This window comes from Typopeltis vanoorti, chromosome 13, assembly GCF_054136105.1.
Source record: "Typopeltis vanoorti isolate ZY-2024b chromosome 13, IOZ_Tvanoo_1.0, whole genome shotgun sequence".
Taxonomy (NCBI): domain Eukaryota; kingdom Metazoa; phylum Arthropoda; class Arachnida; order Uropygi; family Thelyphonidae; genus Typopeltis; species Typopeltis vanoorti.
This window is the reverse complement of record NC_143561.1, coordinates 83905506-83918577: the sequence shown is the minus strand read 5'-3', so window position 1 is coordinate 83918577 and position 13072 is coordinate 83905506.

Below are 13072 nucleotides of genomic sequence, written 5' to 3'. Positions count from 1 at the left end.
ATATGAGGCTTCAAAACTGGTTTCCAGTAGAGAACAGGATATTTGAATGAATATATTCCAGATAAGTAATTTGAAATTATACTCCCTGCTATTCCCCCCCCCCTTTTTTTTTAAGGTATGCATTTTAAACGTGTTGGCCTAAATACGTATGCCCCTTCGTTTGACTGTTCACGAACAGTCAAATACATCAATTAGCATACTAAAAACACTGAAAGTTGCGCTCGCGGTTCATCCTCAACATTAGATGCATTTATTGTGCTATTATTTAAATAAAAATCTCAACGAAAGTAGATGTTTCAGTTAAAATGGTATTGTCATTAAATGGTTTTAAGTATTTTCCACTACAGTCTATCTACTACTGCTTGTTAATATTTCAGACGTTGTGGTATTTATATAGTTTTTCTTTTAATTGAAATATTTAAGAAATAATATGACATGAGTGCCCTTCTTGAACCATGACCAAATAAAGCAAACAGTAAACAATCAAGAATAGTTAAAGTGTGTTGTCAAACACTTTCAAAAGTTATGCAAGTGATACAGCTAATGAAAATCCAAATCTTACATGAGTCTGGCATTACAGTACTTAAGAGACGCAATCTCTCTATGGGAGTCTATATTCACTTTTTACTGGTGTTTTTAATTAAAGGTTTAAAAAATTAAAAATATATAATAATGATAAATTATAATATATACTAGGGGGCTTCCCCCCCCCTGGCGCCTATGTCGTCCAATCCCTCCCGAGTTCCAGACTGGTAGGCCGGTTCTCCTTGAATTCTGATAACTCGAATTTTGAAAACTCGAAAGGGGATTCCGCCCTCCCTGGCACCTACAGCCCCCCCCCCCCACACACACACACGAGTTCTGAACTGGTAGGCCGGTTCTCCTTGAATTCTGATGACTTGTTTGAAGACTCGAAACTCAAAACGTTTCAAATAACTTGACAAAAACGTGACACAAAAACGTTACATAAAAAGGTTTATCATTTTATATCTATAGGTTAGATATACTGGGTGATCCAAAAGTAACAGAAAAAGTAAAAATTCAGTAATTCGAAAAGTCTAGACAGTAGAACGATGCAGTTTACACAGAAAGACATGGGATTTTTTTAATAACGAAAAATTTTATTACCAGAATAGTTACATTTGCCACCGACAGGTGACGCTTCAGTTGTGTCAGTAGTTTGTGCAGTGGCGCAGCACAGTTCGCAATGTAGCTAGGATTACAAATGTTCAGTGTCATTAATGAGAATGGACGTCAGACGTGGCACGACACCTTGCACAGCATCGAAGAAGGTTTCAGCTGTAATTCCTGTCACATGATGGCGAATAGCTTCTTTCAACATGGCCAATGACGTCGGCCGACCTCTGTACGCCTGTGACTTCAAGTAGCCCCATAACCAAAAGTCACAAGGTGTAAGGTCTGGAGATCTCGGTGGCCATTCGTGCGGTAAAGAACGACTGAGGACACGGTCATCACCAAATGTCGATCGCAGCAGGTGCTGGACAGGACCTGTTATGTGCGAGGTGCTCCATCCTGCATGAATGTTGCACTATGGAGCGCTCGCCTCTCTTGCAAGGAGGAAATGATGCTGTCTCATAAAAGCGCTGCATAACGCTCGCCTGTGATAGAAACAGTTCGAAATGTACCGCTGTGGACCTCCTCAAAGAAAAAGGGGGCCTATAATTAACGACGCAGTGAACCCACACCATGCTGTCACCTTTGGCTGATGCAAAGGGGGTTTGCACAATCGCGTGTGGGTTCTCTCTTGCCCAGATGCGGCAGTTGTGTGCATTTACACTTCCGTTAAGCGAAAAGTGCGCCTCGTCAGTCCACAGGACATTTGAGAGTCAGTCCGCATTTTCCATCTGTTGAAAAGCCCAATTGGCAAATTCATGACGTCTCTCGAAATCGGTTGGTTTCAGTTCCTGTATGTGTTGGATTTTGTAAGGATACCTTTTGAGGATGGTCCTGAGTGATCCCCCACACAGTCCCGTACGAAATGTCAGTTCGTCTTGAAATTTCACGCGCACTGCATTCCCCATGTGCGGAAGCTGCCGATTGCGTGTCGGTCTCGTGTTCAACTTCAATGGTTTTTTTGGGTCTCCCGCTTCTTGCACGTGGTTCCAAACTGCCAGTGTCCTCAAATCTTATCATCATATCTATCAGTGAGGAACAAGACATCGGTCCCTTTCCACTTCTAATACCCGGCATCGAACGATAGGTGCCCAAAGCCACACTTACACATTCGGAGTTGTGATAATACAGCTTAACTAAAAGTGCTTTATCTCGTAACGATAACATGGCTCACCTTGGCAGAACGTTTATCTTCAGCAATAAACGTTAATTTCTGAAAGTTTAACTTCAGTATTCACTACATCTGAAATTTAAGAACCTCACCGTTTAAATAGTGACAGGTAGCAGCTCCGGGACCGATACAGCGCCACCTGTCGGTGACAAATAACTATTCTGGCAATAAAATTTTTCGTTATTAAAATAATCCCATGTCTTTCTGTGCATTTCTGTGAAAACCACATCGTGCTACTATCTATACTTTTCGAATTATTGAATTTTTACTTTTTCTGTGACTTTTGGATCACCCAGTATATATATATGTTAAAGATACCAAGTTATTTTAAATATAAACCTGGTTTTGCACACACACACACACACACACACACGAGAGTGGGGGAGCTGGAAAGTTCTGATAAACACCTAGAACAAAACTGATATAACTACAAGGAAGAACATACCAATAGCAGAATTATGAAGGTATAGTCCGACCACATAAGCGAGAGCTCTCGTTGGCAGACTGCCAAGAAGAGTCAATTCATGTTGAAGGGGAGAAAGAGATAAGGCGATGAACGAATTGGTCAACAACACGCGAAATCACGTGCTTTATAGGTAAAATTTTCCAACTGTTATACAAGCAAAATAGTTACCACTTTAAAAACTACAATGATCATAAAAGAGAAGTTAATTTTCCGACGTGTAAGATAAACAACTCATCCCACAAGAACGGATTGATTACCCTATTATCGGATTGGATTCTCCCTTCTGTTGACATGCGCAGAAGTGTCGAAGGGTCTCGTATGTGTGGGCGTAATATAACTTATGTTCTTATATTCTTATATCCTCGGATGTTCTTTCTTGTTGTTATATCTTATATTATTTTTGTTCTAGGTGTTTATCAGAACTTTCCATCCCCCCCCCTCGCGCGCGCGCGTGCGTGCGTGTGTGTGTTTATATATATCCTCCGTTGCTTAGTGTCGCACTGATTAGATCGTCGGCTTGTCGAGAGCTCCTGAAAAGATTAGTATTATTTTGTGTTAACATTAGAAATTTTACTAGAATTTTAAGCAGTATTGTTTGCTTTTTGTTTCTTGGTGTGTCTGTGCAATTTTTGCGTGTTGTCTGTTATTTTAATTATTAATTTTAAGATAAGATAGCGTACACATGGCACCGATAAAGAAAAAAAATGGCGGCCAGGTCGCCATGTTTGTTTAAGAGTTTTGATGTAAACGAATTTATACAATATGCTGTCTGTGAGATGTATGCCTTGCGAAGAGCGGTGGGAGTCTGGTTAGAAAGTGATAGTGGAGTTAATATGTGCAGAAAGTGTAAAGAGAATGAGGATTTCAAGCGTGTTTCGTGTGGCGAGAGTGATATCGTTAACGATAGTCAGAATGTAGAAAATGGCGGTGTGCTAGAGAATTGCGTGGTAGTGCCAGATAGGTGTGAGAGCGTCGTTGAAAGTGTAAATGAAGGTAGAAATACAGAACGAACGGATGATTTGATTGATAATGAAAATGGTGAGATAAATGCGAGTAGTGAAATTGCCCGTTTGAACGGTGCGATACACAGAGCTAAAAGACAACTGGAGAGTATAAAAAAATGTGTGTTGAACGTACCGACAAATAACCGGCGAAAGTCTGTGACGGCAAATAATAGAATGTTCGTAAACGTCAATAAAATGAAGGAGCGAGTGCTGTATGGGGATTCGCTATTAAGAGGTGTAATAGTTGAGAGTTTAACGAAGTCGTACCAGCCGTGGTACGAACATAAAGGACGTCAGCGAATCTATTCGACTGCAAAAACAGAGGGTGAAAGAGATGATAATCGTGGCAGGAACGAATGATTTGAAAGAGGACAAAATGGAAATGATAGAGGATGTGAGGGAATTATTTGAGGTAGCAAAAGAGAAGAGTGAGAGAGTTAGGATGGTGAGTATCTTACCGCGGTATGACAGCGAAGTGCTTAGAAGGAGGGCCATAATTGCCAATGACTTTATGCGTGGGTTATGCATGGAGAGTGGTGTGGAATTTGTGGAATGAGTTCGATTGGCGAAAGGACTTATATAAGATGGATGGGTTACATTTGAATGGAGTTGGTGTACGGAGACTTGAAAAAGTGTTGATGAATGATGTGGAAGTGGATGTACAGACTCAGGGAAACTAGATTTATTAAGAGGGGGGGAGTAGATATGCAGACATTCATAGGGAATTGAAGAAGACGGTTGGCGGTCGCATGCCTATACGGAACGTTCATCTACAGTGGTGTTAGGAGCACTGTAACTAGACACCGAAGGACTAGAGAAAAGTCACGTGGTTCGACGAGTCACGCTGCATCTTGTTCTGTTCCAATGGTAGGCAGTTTGGCTGGAACCCCCTGAAGCAATGAACCTAGCTTGCCTTGTAAACACAACTCAAGGTTCTGGAGGTGGTATGGAACAGGTCTGCTGATATTCCTGGAAGATCGGGTGACCTCCAAGGAATATCTAAACATTCATTCTAAACATTCCCCAAGGAATATCTACTCTGATCCTTTTCAGTGAATCAATCACCGAGTTTGGAGGTGTATTCTTAGTCGGTAATTTGAAAGGGTTATTCTAGTGGATAAGGGTAATTCTTCGCAAATAAAGTAGCTATTATAGACCAGTTAGTTAATGTATAGCCAATGTAATAGAAAAATTAATTAGGAATTGCATCCAGAAGATTCTTGAGAGGTATCATGCGAACAGAGCACAGCATAGTTTCGTCAAGAGGAGATCTGTTATGACAACTTCACTTTTCATTAAAAGTTTATGAGGAAAATAGACAAAAATAATTGCTGTGATGTAATTTATTTGGATTTCAGCGAATCCTTTCATAGGGAGCAATAATCACCTAGTGAAATGGAAGTAATGTTCAGAGAGAGAAATTCTTCTAAGAATCAAGCAGCCAGGAGTGGGATATCCCAAGTTGCGGTATTAGGGTCGTTGTTTGATGTATTTGTATATGAATGTTTAAAATATTAACAGCATAATTTCCTATTTTGCTGAAGACGTGAAGCTGACATTGTTCGAATGACCTATGTTCTTTACCCATGCGATAATAAAATATTGGAAGAGTGAACAGGGCTGTTTGGTCGGTTGGTTGATTTATGGTTTGTTGGTGCAAAGATCATACTATGCCGTATTCAGTTGTAACGGCAGTATATAAGGTATTAAAGTGAATAGGGAAGTGAGGGTTAAAATTTAATGTGAAAAAATGCAAGGATATACGTTTTGGCAAGAAACGAGTATTTGATAGAGATATGTTGAATAAAAAGACTTTATTAAGTTTTAATGGTCAACAATCACGGAGTTGGAAAATCAGGGAGTCAACTGAGTGCTACCAGCAGTGGACGACCCACCACACTCACCGAACGTGACTGTAGGGTGCTACGAAGGATATATGTAAAAACCGCTCTTCGTCGCAAGACACGTTGAATGAGGAGTTCCTTGCATAGACATTCCAGAAAACGAATCGGCACAAAAAAAAAAAACCGTTCAGAACCTAGGTTCACAACATTGGTTTCCATTGTAGGACTGCAACATGCAACCCTTCCATTACTCGAAGTAACATGCAGCCTCGTTTTCAGTGCTACAAAGAACGTGTACAGTGGAACGAGGAAGTTTAGAAAGCTGTGTTATGGAGAGACTAATCAAGTTAGCTAACACCCTCTACCGAGTAGATGGATGAGTGCGGGTGTGGCAGATGTCTGGTGAACGTGTCTTACCAGAGTGCGTAACCCGAACTAGGAAATTCGAAGGTGGCAATGTGATATATGGTCATGTTTTTCCTGGTTTGGCCACGGTTCTGTTTGTGGACCGCGAACATTGAACCCCGAGAGGTATCTGAACATTCTAGACAAAGCTGTGTTCATTTTTAAAAACTTGAGAAATGATATTTATTTATAAACTATGAATTTAATGCCACTCAAGATTGCATGATAACTTCTTAATTTTATATACTATTATTATTGTTACTTGTTATCTCCAGGTCCGAATCAACACCTTCCTGGGGCTCCTGGCGGGAAGAGAAATGTAAGGCCCCCTATCACATTTCCTAATGTTCAGTAATAATAAACAAAAATAACACAAGAATTCACTCCTTCCCACCCTCACGCTCCCACATAGCAAAACTAACATTATAAAGTAACTTTTCTGCATTCTGATGACCTAATACATGTACTGTATTAGGTCATCAAAGTTAATATTTTGTAAAATCTCATGTTCAATTCTCATTAAACTTAGGTGGTTTAATCGTGACTGTGCCATGCTGTTTCTTATTTCATTGTTTACTAATTTCATTTTAGAAAATGAACATTCACCGCAGACATTAGTAACCATCATTGAAAGAAAAATCCTCATAGAGATTTCCATATTAGGAAATACTGAAAATATACGTTCATTATAATTATATACGTTCATTATAATTATATAAGAGTAAATTTTGCTAATGGTAACACAGTCTTCTTCATTTGTGGTTAAGGTCTTATCACCTACGTTTGCTTTCTTCACTGATTCTATATCCATCATCATGTGTGACCTAAAGTGGAGACATTCCATGAATAGTTCTGCAGAAATAAGGTCTTCGCTATAGAAGTTGGCTAGATCATCACAGTGAGTTTTTTTGTCTTGATCATTTAAAGTATGAAGAGTTTCTAAGAAGCCAAATTTATTAAATATTTCTTCGTACTGTTTTTCTCGCGTATCCAAACTAGTTACCAAGCAATCTATGATCGGTAAGTACACCTATACGTGTTCACTCAAAATTTCCTGCTGCCCTTAAGTTGCACGTCTGAGTCGTCTGTGTTTCTACCACCATCTACAAATGTTAGAGTGCTGCTGCGTTGTTTTATTCGTTTATACGAATCCTGGTAGTTTCTTATCCCGTGACTTTTCTTTCGCTTTGGATTTATAGCCTTCAAAACAGTTTCTTTTTTCAGTTACAGATACCTTTTTAAGGACTTAAGCAATTTCATAGCAATAGATAAGTTCGTTTTTTCTAGAGGACTTGGCTCACACTGTTAAATCGTTTCAGTATGTCATTCCAAAAAAATAGTCAGAAAATTTGTTTCTAGTTTGCCTCTTAAACCCTGAGCTGTAAGCTGTGTTTCCGATGATTCCTGGCTCCCTCCTAAATCATCCAAACTCGATCTTATTTCTTCATAACCTTCGTATAGAGCACTTACTGCACCTGCAAACCACCGAGTTCTGGACAATTGCTTTACCACTTTAAGCCGAGATCCCAAAATGCGAAACCATTATTTCCAATTATGATAAGGCGAAAATGAAAAGAAATTGTAAAGATTTTGAACAAAATCAAAATAAATGGTGACATTTAAGGCACTATTTACTGCATGAACACCTACCAGGTTCAAGGAACGTCCTGGGCATGGTATATACAATGCATATTTATTTCGTTCCTTAATTTTTAGCTTCTAATCCTGAATAATTCCCTGACATATTATTATTATTATTATTCAGGCCTCCATGGAATCAAAAGACTCATCGTGGGAGGTCCTTCCTAAGAAATACAAAGTCTATTAAGACTCATCGATGGGAGGTCCCCCTCCCCCAAGAAACACAATGTGTATCATACCACTCCTTGAACTCATTGACCGTTCTCGCTCTTACCACTCCATCAGGCAATGCATTCCATGGTTCAACCACCTCCATGCAAAGAAACCACTCCTTACCCTCTTGCTCACAGTTTCCTTTCCTCGTAACTTCCAGGGATGGCCCCTTGTCATCACTCCTTCCCGCTGTTTTCAACCAAGCGAAAGAGCTCCTCAGTGTCAACCCTGTAACCACCTCTCAACATTTTAAAAGTCTCAATCATATCACCTCTCCTCAAGAAACTCATTTTCTTTACTTCCAGTTGTTATCTCATCATTCCAGTCTATATTGTCATAATTAAAATCGCCCATAATGATCACTCTTTTCTTATTTGCTTGACTAATTTGATTATACATTTCATTATCGCCACCATCCACGTTACCTGGTCTATAACAACATCCAATCAAGTATTTGATTCCATTCACCTCTAACTCACACCATACTGCTTCAAAACCAGTGTCTCTATTTCCATCATGCATCTCTACTTTGTATGGACATAACTCTTTCTCTATCATCAATAGCACTCCCCCTCCCCTTCTTTCCTCACAAAACACATCATACCCTTTCATCTCTATTCCTGTATGAATGTCGTCCTCTTCCACGTGCAATTGCCAAGCTCTATTGGCAAGTCATTTTTATTTTTTCAGAATTCATGTTTTCAATACCAGAATGACTCACAAAAACTGACCGTAGAACTCGCACTATTTCAGACAATAATAAACTAATTAACGTTTACATTCAAAAGGTGGCGGCAGTTGTCTGATTGTCCTCATGTTTTCAGTTCATCGACATCCACAAACTCAGATTTCCTGTAGTAGTTCTCAGTTCTCAGTAGGATCTGCAAAATACCCCTCTACAGCTGCAATCACCTCTTCATTCAAAGAAAAACTCTGACCAGCGAGGAAGAGATTTAGTTTTGGGAAAAGATACAAGTCAGAGGGAGCCAAATCTGGGGAATGGGGGTGGGGATGTTCCAACAATTTACCGTGCAGATAAACACCTTTGTGGGCAGGTGCGTTGACCTGATGAAAGATGATTTTTTTTCTTCTGCAAACCGGGTCTTTTCTCCCGAATGTTTTCGTCCAGTCTGGTGAACAGATCGGAATAACATTTCCCGGCTATTGTTTTATCCTTTTCAAGACAAATAATAAACAAAATGCCTTTAGCATCCCAAAACACAGATGCCATGACCTTGTCTTCTTTGGCGCTGAACAACCGGCTTTTGTCCACTGTTTTGACTGCATTCTGGGGTGTGTACTGGTGAATGCAACTCTCTTCCGTAGTAATAAATCGACGCACAAAATGAATTTTATTCTTGTTAAAATGCACCAAGCACTGTTCAGAGATTTTAATACGAGAGCGTTTTTGATCTGCGCGGCAACACCTTCCGCAAAGCTTTTTCATTTGCAATTCTTCATGCAAAATATATTGCACACGTTCTTTTGAAATGCCTATAGTCGCAGCAATTTCACGTACTTTGACTCGCCGGTCATCCAATAGCATCGTGCACTTGATCAATGATTTCTGGTGTTGTACATTTTTTGGACGTCCTTCACGTAGATCAAATTCAAGGCTGGTACGGCCGCGTTTAAACTCGGCAGCTCATTTCCTAATTGTCGAAAACGAAGGAGAAGTGTGCCCATACACTTTTATGAACTTTGAATGAATTTCGTTTGGCGTTAAACCTTTTTGTACAAAGAATTTTATAACCTCACAATACTCAATTTTATTCCATTTCAAGGGATACAGACAAAACATTTTTAAAGCTTACATGCGCCTGATGATAAGAAAAATAAATGCTATCTTGGACATTTTCCATAAGTTGCACAAAACGCATTTGTAATGAAGGCATCTTTGCTATTACAAAGCCACTAGTAGCGTAATAATTCAAACATTGAATGGATTAGCAGAGGATAAATGCAAGTTATTATTTCGTTTTAATTTCTGAAAGTCGATAATGATTTGTGTTTAAGTATTTTAATATGAATCATATGTTAGCGCAATTATGTGAGGAGAAAAGAAGTGCATTTTGTGAATGTGTGGAATGTTTAGGAATGGATGGAACTGAATAAAGAAGATGGGCTGCAATTAAATGGATTTGGTGTGAGTTGACTGGAAGAGATTGTTGCGGGAAGGAGAGGTAATGATTCTAATAAATAGATCTGAGATGGTTCGAGGTGATATGATTAAGCAAAAAAAAAGCAAGGAAGGGAGGCTTGAAAATGGAGAGCTGAATATCATGAATGAAGCAAATGAGAGGGTTGAAGCACAACGCACAACACAAACAGGGAAACAAGAGGAGTGAGGTGGATGGGTGGTCCACCTTGAGTCAGGGTGGAGACGTTTTACGAAACATGTGGATGCTGGATTCAGAGGTGAAGTTGAGAGTAGACAAAAAGGATCGAGATGGCCTGGCATGGGAGGGGAGAGTCGGGGAGTGAAGAAAATTGTAGAATCTAGTTACATCGGAGAAGTGATGTTCGTAGCTTGTAGAACCAGAAATGATTTTTATGTTTACTAATGCCAGAAGTGTTGCATTGATTGCATTTATTCGCTACAAAATTCGCTCCGTAAGCGACATACAGGGTGTTCGGGATAAATTTGACAGTTTCGTAAGGAAAAAGAAAATCTTCTTTGTATCTATTAAATTTAATGAATTGACAAAAAAACATTACAGGCAGAGTTAATTACAATACTATCAACAAGATTTACTCAAAATAACCACCAGTAGCATCGATCACAGCTTCAATTCTGCTTCGGAACCTCGAACAAGCTGATGCTACAGTCTCCCTGGGAAGGGCCGCAAAAACTGTTTTAATTTTATCCATTAACTGGGCTTTTGTATTACTGGAAGTGCGATTGGTGTCTCTTTCAACTGCGCCCCATACAAAATAATCCATGGGGTTAAGGTCTGGGGAGTTTGGAGGCCAAACATTTGGACTGGTGAAGTCGTAGAAATTTTCAGACAACCATTTTTGACTTTTCCCAGAGGTGTGGCAAGGGGCCGAATCCTGCTGCCATACATACTGCCTACCATTGACTACCCTTGTTATCCAGGGCTTGACTACAGTTAGCAACTCCACGAACAAAGCCCGAATTCCAATGCCAGGGTTCTTCAACACCTGTTCCTGCAGATTTGGAAGGAATTCTGCTGTACGAACGCAATCAGATCGTCTGCTAGGGATCTTTCTTCTTGCTACATCCTCGTAGTCACCATTGCAAGTCTCTAGTTCATGCCTGATTGTTTTTACTGTATTCAGGGAGCATTGGGCAGCAGTCGTAATATCCTTATTTTGATGGCGGGCACGAATCATCATGATACAAGTTATTCTCTTCCATGATTCAGGTGGGTTCCAGCTATCCATCCTTTCTGACATCTTGTATGTGAATGAAGAAGGGTCCAAACTTTTAAATGAAGAGAAGTGTGTGTTAATACATGTAACTTACGGAAAAATATAATTAATTATAAATATGTCAAATTTATCCCGAACACCCTGTATGGTTAGATGAGGAAGTTACCTGACAGGAATAGAGAGAAGATATATTTTTCGTGAAGACAGACAGGGAAGGAAGGGAGGAGGAGGAGGAGGAGGAGGAGGAGGACTACTGTTGATGGCAGCTGATGAGTTGTACCCATCTAAGGTGAATTTACAAGGTAAAAATAGTGGCTGCGGTTTGGGGGACATTTTCTCTAGGCCTGGTCTAATAATTGTCCATTCAAGTAGGACAAAAGCTACTATCTTGACCTGTCGTCTGAACGTCTATCTTGATACTTGACAAATTTGGAACGCCTTCTTCGATTTTCTATAATTTCGTTCAGCAATTCAAATAATAATCAAATCCTACATTAATTCCGATTTCCTTTTGGTATATCTAAAGCATAATATTCTTATTAAATTAGTTAGCACGTAATAGGTCACACCCGTGTATTATAGCCTGTTTGATTCAGCACAAGACATAAAAATAAAAAATTGCATATGAATGATAGTGAAAATTTTATTAAGGAAAAAGATCTACAGTGCATTGTATGAATGCGACTCCTTAAGACGGGATAAATGGTCGTCTTAAAGATTCTAAATGATTGTTAAAGAGTCCTAAAATACCGTTTCTGCACACCACGTAAATAAAACACATTCCGATTCCAAATCGGAGTGATTATTCCCATGAGTTCAGCAGTAGACTCTATCACAGGTCGGGAGGTCTGTGATAGCATTTGAAGCCAAATAATACAGATTTTGTTTTCTTTTTTCAAAACTTAATATTAACAACAGGAGTTGGATTAAAAATGGACGTCATCGCAGCGGGATTTAAACTAATATTACGATTTCATCTTCTATGAAACTCATAGAAACGCTTACATAATTACTCACGTGCAGCAATATTGGTGAATTAGGATCTTCGAAAATCCAAAGGAAAGGTGGTGAATATTGTATAATACTGAAGGAACGCAGGACTTTTATTTCTTCAAGTGAAGTGAATTAGCTGGTCTCATAGAGATGCCGAGATTTTCCTTCGAAAAACTCGTCTTTTTCCCTTCTTTATTTTGCAAACTGCACTCAGCAGACATCATTCGGTGTCGATGGCGTCAATTCAAAACAATAACAACAACAAATACGATTGTCACACCAAACTATCGTCCCAGTGCTCTCCTATATTCTGCCATTATTACTTGGAAGCTCAGCATTGAATAAATTACCATTATTATGAATTCCCCGGCTGTTAATCGAGAAAAGTTTCTTTCTCATGTTTCCCAACAGTTGAAAACATTTGAAGGAATTCAAGGGGTTGTTCTTGCATTATTAGGAATGTCTTTCTAATACAATTCTAATCAGAAAGACAAAAAATGTTTGGTTTCTTCTGTGTGGTCGGAAGAAAATCATGTGAAGAAACTCAAAATTGTGTGGGTGCTCGATATATGAGTATGTTCCTGGAGTACTGCGGGTATTTTTCTTAGAAAATCCAACTCTTAATCAATCTCAGAACGTCCTAATATTTCAATGGAGATCAACGATCAGCAAATTTTCAGTAGGATAATGTCGAAGCTCAAAACAGATTGGATGATTTATTATGAAAGGAAATCCGAAATGCCAAGCGTTTTAATGTGATTACATTCAGAATAATTGGACTTTGGATGAAAAAGTGTGATACAGA